The sequence below is a fragment of the Takifugu rubripes genome, chromosome 9 (assembly GCF_901000725.2).
Source record: "Takifugu rubripes chromosome 9, fTakRub1.2, whole genome shotgun sequence".
NCBI lineage: Eukaryota > Metazoa > Chordata > Actinopteri > Tetraodontiformes > Tetraodontidae > Takifugu > Takifugu rubripes.
In genome coordinates, this window is record NC_042293.1 from 5,617,501 (window position 1) to 5,628,452 (window position 10,952).

The following is a 10,952-nucleotide window of genomic DNA, read 5'->3' on the forward strand; positions in this document are numbered from 1 at the left end:
TATGGTTAACTTGGCAATACAAACATAGCATCTTCTTTGCCATCCACCCCAGATACCCCTAGTATGTCCTCAGAAACACCCAAAGATTTAGTGGATACACAATCTAACATAATGTCAAGAAAGTAGAAATTTCTGAATAGCCAATGTTCTTGCAACAACAACATATTCCCTCATTTTTAGTTTATGCTTTGGTTTCGGGTGACCTCCCGATGTTGTTTATTTTGAATAATCAACGCGAGATTGTGTTTTCATTACTTATACATCTCTTCAGGCCGTGACATATGCTCATCATAGCACAGCTAAGGGGCATTATTTGGCCCAGCATGTCTTGTATTGCATAATTAACCTGTGTCCATGCCATATTTTCCACCAAAGATTTAATGCAAGTCATTCTCAAACACACTGTGATGCATCATATTTCTTTTCAGGGTGTCATTAGCCCGCTGGCACACGGTTCATCCGGCGTTATGGACCCTGTTTCTTTCAGCACCTGCCAGGATATCAAAACCCGCCCTCCCCCAAGCAAAGGCCCTCAAGTGGACAAAGGTCTATCCCACTCATGTTTGAGAGTGCTGGGTACCCTCCCTTTCTGTGTCTTGTCTGTTTCCCTTGTTTGTCTGTTTTCAGGCTGGGCGGAGCAGTTTCCTGCCTCTCCTCTGTGGGGCGAGCAAGGCACACCTGAAGATGATCTCCTGTCATTATCCACACCTGCCGTTCTTTCCACTCGTTGCTGATTTGTTGTTAGCATCCTGTGGTACAGCCTGGCTCCTAAAACTCTGTTTGCACATTTGTTTCCTCAAACCTGTTACCTGTCTGGAACTAATTGTTTGTCTTTCCTGCAGATCGTCTCCTGGATGCCTGCTCATGCTGCTCAGCCTGCTCCAGTCTGACTTTGTTTGTCTCTCACATGCACCCTTTGGCTCAGAACTTGGACCTCAGTAAACTTGTTTTCAACCTCACCCTATCGTGTGTGTCTGCAGATCCTACCAAAGTGGGGATGGTGAGGAACTTGGATTCTGATATCTTAAAAAACAAATGTGGCCAGCTTGATTTAGATATCAAAGCGCCATCTGCTGTAGTTGCAGATGTCGGCCTGCTCTGAGGCCGCTGAATCAAACAGTGACATCAGCCTCTAAAGCAGCACAGAAAGTGTCTCTTTCCCTTAGGGGTTGGCAGTTGGACATTAATCCCACCCTGCAACCATAAACCAAACTGGACACCCAACAACTTTCAGGGGCGCCATCCAGGCCCCTGCTGCCAGCACAGAGCCAGGAAAGAACCACAACACACACCTTCACGCACAAATTTAGATTTACATCTTTACATGCACATGTGAGTGTTGATAGCAAACAGGTCATATTTTCCTGTTTAACTTGATGAAGTGAGTGATTTCTTAAACACTGTCCTCAGCTGAATCTTTCTTTGAACAGTGCCTCTCTGCGCTCTCCATCTGTGAAAGGGCCCTTCCATGACAGTGGTTAAAGAGGGTACTGCATAGGTTCCAATAAATGCAGGTAATGAGGATTTTAAAATGTTTTTGTGATTCTACTGTATTATGAAAACAGCTGGAAGGCCAAATAAAATCATTCCAGGTTACTAAAATGTTATTTTGTAAAAATAAATTGTCCAAAAATCCAGCTGAATAAAACACAGCTTCGCTAGCAGATGTTATGATGTAGCTAACCAGCTTTAGCTGGAGTGCTGTAAGACTTAAACAGGAACTGAGAATCTCAGCATTACAAAAGAGTTTTTACAAGCTTAATTTAATCCCTTTACTGTTTTATTACCTGAAAGCTTAATATGCCACTGTACTTTTATCATTGTTTGATACTGTTTATTAGTCCTTCCAAGGTTTCATATAGTTAGTTTCAGCCAAATTTGATTTTTTGTTGTAGCGTTATCAAAAAGTAGTCAACTTTTCCATTTGGGTTTAACTTAACTGTGAATGTCTGGCATATCAACATTGAACAAAACAGGAGGTCTAATAGACATTTGACTTTTCATTCTTTGTCACAGCCCCATTTCCCCAGTTCCCTCCTGTCCCTCTGCCCCAGTAATTTTCCACTCTCCCTGCCTCTGCTCCACTCAACCTGCCAGCCACTCCCACCCCATCAGCTCAACTCCACTCACCTGCAAGCACAGCTGGAGCTTATTCCCAATCAGCCCTGCTTATAAGCCTCCCCTGCACTCTCAGTCTTTGTCAGATTGTTCTTCTGCTTTCATGCAAGACTTTCCAGCGTTATTTCCCTGCCTGTCTTCGTTCTGCCTGCCTCGCCTGTTCCCCAGACAACCTGCCTGCTTTCTGCCCCTAACTATGATTTCCGCCTCAGCGTTTCTGATTCTTGTCTGCTCACCTGGTTTTGACTTCTCCGCCTGGCCCCGACTTTGCTGCTGCTCGTCCCCAGTCTGCTCCGCTACATCGTTAGCCTCCTCTCCTGTGAGTCACTCCCGCTCGCTGTCAGCAGAACTGCACGGTTCCGAGGATTTACATCCTTCCGCATTCCGGCTCTGCTCGGCCCACTCCCCGAGCCTGCAACCCATAGACTTTGTGTGGGCCCTGAGCCTGAAGAACGGACTATTTCCTGTGTTTCCTTGTCTGCCTGAGTTCCTGTTTGCCCGTGTGCTAATAAAAGTCATTACCACGGTTCAGTTTTCCAGAGTGCTGCTTTTGGGTCCTAATAGCACCCGTCACATTCTTGTTTAATTCCCTCTCCTAAAGAATGGATGACTGTCAGTTCACTTAAACAAAATTGCACATGAGGCAAAACATCAGAAAATCCCATCAAGCATCCTCTTCATATCCTGCAGTTTATAGTAAGTACTTTTTGGGGGTTTCTCTGTTTTTAAATTAAAAAGAATCCATTCCTGCACATTGATATGTGGAAATCAACAGTGATTGAACACATGGATCTACAGAGAACTCCTGTCGGGGGCAGAGCCTTAATTCATTCCTTTAAAAGATGCTCAGTGGTGCAAGAAGAAAAGAATGCTTGACTTCTGGGTCTGAGAAAAACAGAACTAAGCATGTTTAGAGGGCAGTCTACGGGAAGGCCCTATACTGTAAGGAGGGCCCCATAGCATTTCTGAAAAGACTTAGATTTAGACTAGGTCTGGACCTTTAGTCTAGACCTTATTGATCCCTTGGGATGACTCCCTCAGGTAAATTTGTAATACCATCAGCAAATTAAAAGAACAAAAGAGCAAAAAACTGCTGTAGCTGCCGGTACCTGTCTGCTGCCTCAGGAGTCCCACAGGCCAGTAAGGCCCGATACGACTCCTTCTTCAGCCTGATGGCATCCCTCACCTCTGGTGTCTACCAGCGGTTTCGAGCATTGCGGCCACGACAGGCACCGACCACCTTGCAGCCACAGCACCAGTCAGCTGCCTCAACAATGGAGGCGCAGAACATGGTCCACTCAATGTCCTACGCCTCCCCCGGGACATGGTCAAAAGCTCTCCCGGAGATGTGAGTTGAAGCTCCTTCCCAGCAGACCCTCACAATACGTTTGGGTCTGCCGGGTCTGTCCGGCATCCTTCCTCACCATCAGAGCCAACTCACCACCAGGTGGTGATCAGTTGACAGCTCTGCCCCTCTCTTCACCCGAGTGTCCAGAACATGCAGCCACAAAGTCGATCATTGACCTGCGGCCTAACGCATCCTTGTGCCAAGTGTGGATGCCTTTATGCCTGAACAAGGTGTTCATTATAGACAATCTGAGATGAGCACAGAAGTCCAACAACAGAACACCATTCGGGTTCAGATCGGGGGGGCATTCTTCCCAATCACACCTCTCCAGGTCTCACTGTCGCTGCAAACGTGAGCATTGAAGTCACCCAGGAGGATGAGGGAACCCCCAGAAGGAGCACTCTCCAGCACTCCCTCTAAGGACTCCAAAAAGGGTGGATACGCTGAACTGCTGTTTGGGCCATAGGCACAAACAACATTCAGGATCTGTCCCCCCACCCGAAGGCGAAGGGAGGCTACCCTCTCATTCTGCAACGAGGATTGCCACCCTTGCCCACCCAACTCACAATGCACCTGACCCCCTTGGCCCCTCCTGCAGGTGGTGAACCCACGGGAAAGGGGTTCCATGTTGCCTCTCTCTGTGCCCAATTTGACATCCCAGGCCCTGACATCCTTCACAGGAACTGCACAACACAGACGCGCCACCTCTTCGGGTCAGGATTCAGCAGTCCACTTACACTTAAAGGAGAGTGGGCACTCCTTCGAGGACAGCCAAGTACAGATACTGGCCAGAGAAGACCGCTGGTTTGAAAGGGGTGTCAAGGAAGCTATCCATGTCAAATTGGAAAAACCATCCTTAAACAGAGGTGGTGGCCTGAGGCACTTCCTATCACCCACATACAATGCAGTCCTCCACTCCTTCCAACAGCAAAACAAACATTTACACCATTCCAGGAGACCCAGTGACTCACCACCATGTGATCCAGCAGACAAAGGGGAGACACCTCAACAGAAACTAGGTGAACGACCCGACCAACGACCCTGCTAACGACTCTCAGGTGACCACCCAGATCAATAGCATGCAGATGGTCCATATTTTCAAGCTCTCTCCCCAGCAATTTCAGAACTGAAGAAGCCTTCTGGATAGAAGGCGAAACGTCTTCAAGAGAAGAAACCCAGTCCAGTTGACATAGAAAACTACCTTGGATACAATGACCTGGATGATTGAGAATCTACACAGAAATCTTAAAAGTAGAGATAGAATCAGCCTCCCTTACCTGGACAAGGAGCTGGTTCCACAGCAGGGGGCTCTGGTAGCTAAATCCTCGGCCCCCATTCTACTCCTAGAGACTCTGGGGACCACAAGTAAACCATCATTCTGAGAGCGGAGTGGTCTATTAGGATGATAAGGTGTCACTAGCTCCTCTAGGTAGTGACACTAGGCTAAGCCTCTGAGGACCTTGTAAGTCAGAAGAAGAGTTTTAAAAATGATTCTAGTTTTAATGGGCAGCCAATGAAGAGACGCCAGTACAGGATGTATGTGATCTCTTTTGTCAATACCTGTCAGAACGCTAGCTGCAGCAATGTGGTGGGAGAATATTCAGGTGGACTGGTAGTTGTACAACAGGAGACTTAAAAAAAAATCATCCACTTGTCCAATAAACATATGGTGACAACCTTACAATTGAGAATCATTATTGAATATGCATAAACACTTGTATTACCCATAGATACAATAAAGAAAACATGATAAAGAAATTAATAGGGCAGAATCATTGAGGCTATTTCAGCATTGCTGTAGTAGTTTTCTGTAGCTTGCCCATAATAGCAGTAAAGTAGTGTCCATTTTTAATCTGATTACCCAACAAATCAGTACTAAACGGACTGGGAGAATGATGTTCCAGCAGTCAGTCCTTTGTTTCGGTAACTCGGGTCACATGACACACTCAGAAACTGAACATTCATCTTATCATTCATGACCCTTTGACTGGCCATGAATCTGAGAGCTGTAAGGTCATGACCCCTCTGACCACTTCCTTCATCTGCCTGTATGGAGCCCAACTCTTGAGTGTCAACTGGGAATTTAAGCTTAACAACTCAAACAAACGTCTGACCTGACAGGATTCACTGACAAGGAAACCTGCTGGGTGAAAAGTGTTGCCTCTATATGAAATGTTGGTTCATTCTTGATCACAATGCTTCAGTATAGATTCATGAATAAAATCCACCATGTGCTCTGCCTCTGGAGCTGTAAGTTAATGAAAAATGACATTTAATGTCTGATATAATTGCTGTTTAAGTCCAAATGTCAACTGTGTAATGGGTTAGCTATATATGGATTTCCGTCTATTTCTAATACGACAGATTGGACTATCGTGATATGACATGTTGACCACGACATAGACGCAGGTCCATTTGTGACAGCGGAAGAGATACAGGCAGATCAGAAAGTAGCGCTACAAAACAAGTCCCATCATATCGGAGCAGGTTCTGGTTCTGGTCCAGCAGCAGCCAGCCAGGCTGCCTGAAAAATGACAGTCCATCTGATGTTGACTCAACTGCTCCGTCTGACCCTGGAACCGCCAGAGGCTCTGACATGATCCATCTTAATGCAGATAAATGACGTTCTGTTGGGGGCCATGACATTGCGGTTATCTTTGTAATTTACAATTGGAAATCATAAACTTGAATAAAGCAGGGCATCAGGTATTTATGTTATCACTGTAAATATGAATCAACCTTTTTCAAGTGGGACCATATAGCAGCACTAACAATATGTGGTGTTGGGATGGGGGGAGGGAAGGAGAGGAGAGGATAGATAGAGCAGAGGAGGAGGAGAGAGAGCAGGGGTGGTAAAGGAGAGGAAAGACCAGGAAGAGCTGTAGGAACAGCTCAGCTATGCGGAATCTTGAAGTGATCTTTGACCTGCTCAGTTAAAAGGGCTCAGCTAGTGTTCTGACAGAAAAGATCACTGGTGCTGTAGTGGCTGCCCATCAAATCCAGAATAGACTTTAAAACCCATGTGCTGACCTCCATGTCTCTTTTAACTTCTTTAGCCCATGGTTGTTTGGAGGTTTGATGGTGGTTGCATCCTCTCATATAATGACAAATATGTTAGTTTTAAAGACTAAACCTCTGAGGGAAGAATGACGACCAGGATGAGATGAAGTGCTTATTCTTGCAGTATATGTTTAGACATGTCCACGCCACAACTGGTGTGCCCGCTTTCTGTGAGCTTTGTGTGACTTCCTGCTAGCAGATTTTCTGGTGTCTTTATTACAGTAAGTCATGAAATTCACCTGATATTGGGACAAACCAGCATCTTCAAGCCAGCATCCGTTTTAACCTAAATTTTCCTTTCAGAATGCTGCTCCGGTTGCTGATGGCAGAGCATCTCCTAGTTCTGCCCATTAAAAGAAAAGTTAAAAGAAACCTCTTGGCATACAACTACTAAAGTATGTCCACGCAGCTCAGAGGATTGTATAGTGAAGGGTTTATCCTGTTTCAGACTGCAGAAACAATCACACCATTCCTCTGCTAACACACTCTCTTATTGGCCAATCATGTTGTCACAGTCACAACAGCTGCCTCGAGGATGAAGAAGCTGCTTTGAGGGTGCCAGCCAGTCTGCAGGCGTGCAACTGGAGAGTCCCCTGGGGTCTGTCTCAGCCCTCAAAACATACACGCCGTGCGCACACAGATGCCCACTCACACACACACACACACACACACACACATACATGCAGACGCACACGTGTGCACACTCCCATCTCCCTCAGTGACACAGTTGTGTTCATAAACTTTCATTTTTAGTTCTTATCACAGCCCTCTTGATGTGAGATTTCTCCACTACACAAAACTTTGTCCTTCCTGCACATGCTCAGTTGGGTTAGTGGGTGTTCTTACATGAAAGTGCTCATTTTAAGCACATTAAGATGACTACATTAAAGATGTAAATTGATTAGTTTCATGTACAAGAAATAGACTCTATTATTGTAATATTTTAATTTAACATTCTAACCACATACTGATACGTATATAGATACTTGATTCTTTTAATATACTGTATTTCACATGTACATTCTCCACTGTGCTCATGAACCTAACAACTTCATTGCTTTTTAACCAGAAATCAAATAAGAACTTAAAATTAAAGTTTATGAACACATACTGGGTTACTGATGGAGGTGCATATGCGTGCACGCGCATGCGTGTGTGTTTTCATGTGTTTCTTTGGATTGATTACAGCTGTTGGGACTACAACCTGTCTGATCTGCACCTGCCACCGACACAGGAAATGCACACACACACACACACTTGCAGTGCCCGGTCTCCATCTGACCAACTTCAGGGCATGCTGGGAGTTTGAGACCTTTCCTTTTCTATAATTAACAATAAAACATTCCTAATTATTAATGTTTAAAACTGAAACAGTTTTATGTAGATTTAACAGATGGTGGAATGATTCTAATTGATGGAGACTACGGAAAAACAGTTTATTATAAAGCCAAACATATTCAGACTTTGTTACTGCACCATAAATTACTTGACCTTTCATCTGATGTTAGTATTCTAACAATACATGGGATTATTCGTAAATGAGTAGCTAAATGAGTGGATCTCATCAGATCAAATCAGTCAATGATAATCCAAGCGATTCTTCCATTAAACATTATTAATTTTATAGAATCTTATTTTTAAAAATCCAATGTTAAAAAAAGGATGTTATTTTTCGCTCTTTAATTTTTAGATTAAAACAGTTAAAAACAGGACATTTGACAGGACATTAAACAAACTACTTAAATGTCTCGTCTCATCTCGTTTTCTCCCACTTATCTGGAGCGCGGGGGCAGCAGCTTCAGGAGGGGGCAAACTCCCAACTCCCCTCAAGCACCCCAGCAAGGGTAAAGAGCTGATCCGTGGTTCCACAACCGGGGCGAAACCCACATTGTTCCTCCTCGATCAGAGATTCGACTATCGGTCTAATCCTCTTTTTCAGCACTTTGGCATAGACTTTCCCAGGGAGGCTGAGGAGTGTGATCCCCCTATAGTTGGAACACACCCTCTGGTCCCCACTCTTAAAAATAGGGACTACCACCCCGGTCTGCCAGTCCAGGGGCACTGCCCCCGATGTCCACACAATGTTGCAGAGGTGTGTCAACCAGGACAGCCCTACAACATCCAGAGCCAACATCCAAGGCCCCCACCTTGGTCCACCGCCCAATCCACACTGCACCGGACTCTTCATGCTCCTCCTGCGGGTGGTGGGTCCACTGGAGACGGGAGTGTCCACGTAGTCATTTCGGGCTGGGCCTGGCCGGGCCCCATGGATGTAGGCCCGGCCACCAGGTGCTCTCAATTTAAGTCCCAGCCTGGCTCCAGGGTGGGGGCCCCGGTAACCCTCCGGGCCGGGTACGGCTGCTGTTTTCGCTGTTCCATGATGGTTCTTATGAACCATTCTTTGTCTGACCCTTCACCTTGGACCAATCTGCTTTGGGAGACCCTGCCAGGGGCAAACTGCCCCAGACAGTATAGCTCCCAGTTTCATTAGGGTACGCAAACTCCTCCACCACAATAAGGTGATGTTCATGAAGGAGCTATTTAAATATGTCTTTATATAAATATAAGGACACTATTTAAATGTCTTTATATTTTGTTTTTTGTGTCATGTCTCATTCAAAACACACACTTGTTGATTGACAGGCAGGGCAGGTGTGGTCAGTCTACAGCACTGTCACACCTGTCGAGCTGACCCCTCAGTGCCAACAAACACACACAGACGTGGCCACACAACTCACACACACTTAGTCACACTCACAAGCACTCCTCACTTCCCACTCATGATCAACCCTTGACTTTATTCCCATGGGCATAGTTACAGAGCCTCCCCTGTTGCCATTCACAACTGTGACCCAGACTCAGAGCATACCTGCTCTACTTTGGCGCACCACTGCTATTTATGGCCTCTCTGTCCCCTGTGAACTTTGACCTCTGCATCTACCCGATCTCCGCTGGACATCAACCCAACATTGCTGATGTCCACAATGTTGCCGACTGCAATGGATTCAGTGCAATCAGACTGTTATGCCACAGTCACACTGTTACAGCAATTTATGTATTTCAGTTGAACATTATTAATACATCATCTGTTACAGTCTCCAGCGTCTTCACAGAACCCAGACCCTGACCGACAAACAACCACCATTTACTACGCTTTATTATTGCTTCAATCCAACCCTACCTGGACTGCTGAAGTGCATGTAAATATTTTAGTCTGACTGATGTTTGTGCTGTCTATACATGACTAAGACACCCAGATAATGCGATGAAAAATCGATTATCTATACCCTTAATTGGAGTTAAATTAGACAGCCCACATGCGGGTTGAAGAGCATGTGCACGTGGGCTGTCTAATCTGATCCCGAAACAAAAATATCCAAGACAGCTCCTGTCTGCCACTTGAAATCAACAGGTCATAGGGGAAACCCTAACCCTAACCCTGTTGATAGAGATGCTGCTCTGCTGCCTGACTCCACTTGTTTATTATGGGACCTAATAGTTTAATTGGAAAGGGGGCCAAAAAGAAAAATGCCAAAAAGACACATTTCACCATCTAGAGCAGTGTTCCCCAACCTTTTTATCACTGCGGCCCGGGGGAGTTGAACTGCCGGATAAGTGTGCCCACAAAGACTCACAAGTGCTACTCTATCCTACTCACTACGATAAAGTTTAAACATCCCTTCAAAATAAGCTACAGATACGCTACAAAGATGGATATAAAGAACATTTTATTTTTATGAAAATTGTAACTCACCATAACGACAAATCAATGGGAGCCCTGCACTTGTTTCTCTTCAATGAGACGGTCCTATCTGGGAGTGATGGGAGACAATGACACCCGAAGTGTGTTGCTTATGCCCAGTCTACTCCATTGTTTTGTTTTAGTTGCTGTCACCGCAGAAAATCCCGCTTCACACAGATAGAATGTCAGAAATGGCAACCGGGTTTTCAGTGCTGCGGTGGCGATTTCAGAGTATTCTGCCATGACTTTAACCCAGAATACTGGACCACCAGGTACAATGGTCTCAGTGCATTCACATTTACTGATGTGGTGGCCCTTCATCTGCCCATCTTGTTCCTGTTTTTTTTCCTTTCAAAATACTCCAGGGGCTTGTCTTTTAAACTAGGGTGCTGGGTCTCCAAGTGGCGAAGTTTTGAAAGCTTCATTGCCTCATTAGCAAGCTGGTCGCCACAAATTACGCAGAGTGGGCTTGGAATGCGGGAATCACCTACCGGGTTAAATCTATATTTTCAGTATAACTCATGATATTGTCTGTTAAAAGCTTTCTTTTTCTTGGAAGAGGGCTCTTCTTCCATCTCTTGATTGGGGCTTTTCTTTGACACAATTTTATTTTTAAAGACATCTGTTTCTTACTCATTTTGCTCGCTTGTGGGTTCAATTTTGGCACTTAAAATATAATCAAAA

The 10,952-nt window shown here is 45.1% G+C and overlaps 1 long non-coding RNA gene across 3 annotated transcripts; it reads left to right on the plus strand.

The window, feature by feature from the left end:
* The first annotated feature begins 601 nt into the window (after positions 1 to 601).
* Positions 602 to 2,069, plus strand: LOC105416904 (uncharacterized). 3 transcript variants are annotated; one of them, XR_003889595.1, is made up of 4 exons: positions 605 to 754; positions 843 to 1,000; positions 1,167 to 1,514; positions 2,017 to 2,069. It is a non-coding gene; the product is annotated as an uncharacterized lncRNA (long non-coding RNA). The 3 variants fall into 3 exon arrangements; XR_003889596.1 differs by having other exon boundaries at positions 602 to 1,000; positions 1,080 to 1,514; XR_003889594.1 differs by having other exon boundaries at positions 615 to 1,000.
* The last annotated feature ends 8,883 nt before the right edge of the window (positions 2,070 to 10,952 follow it).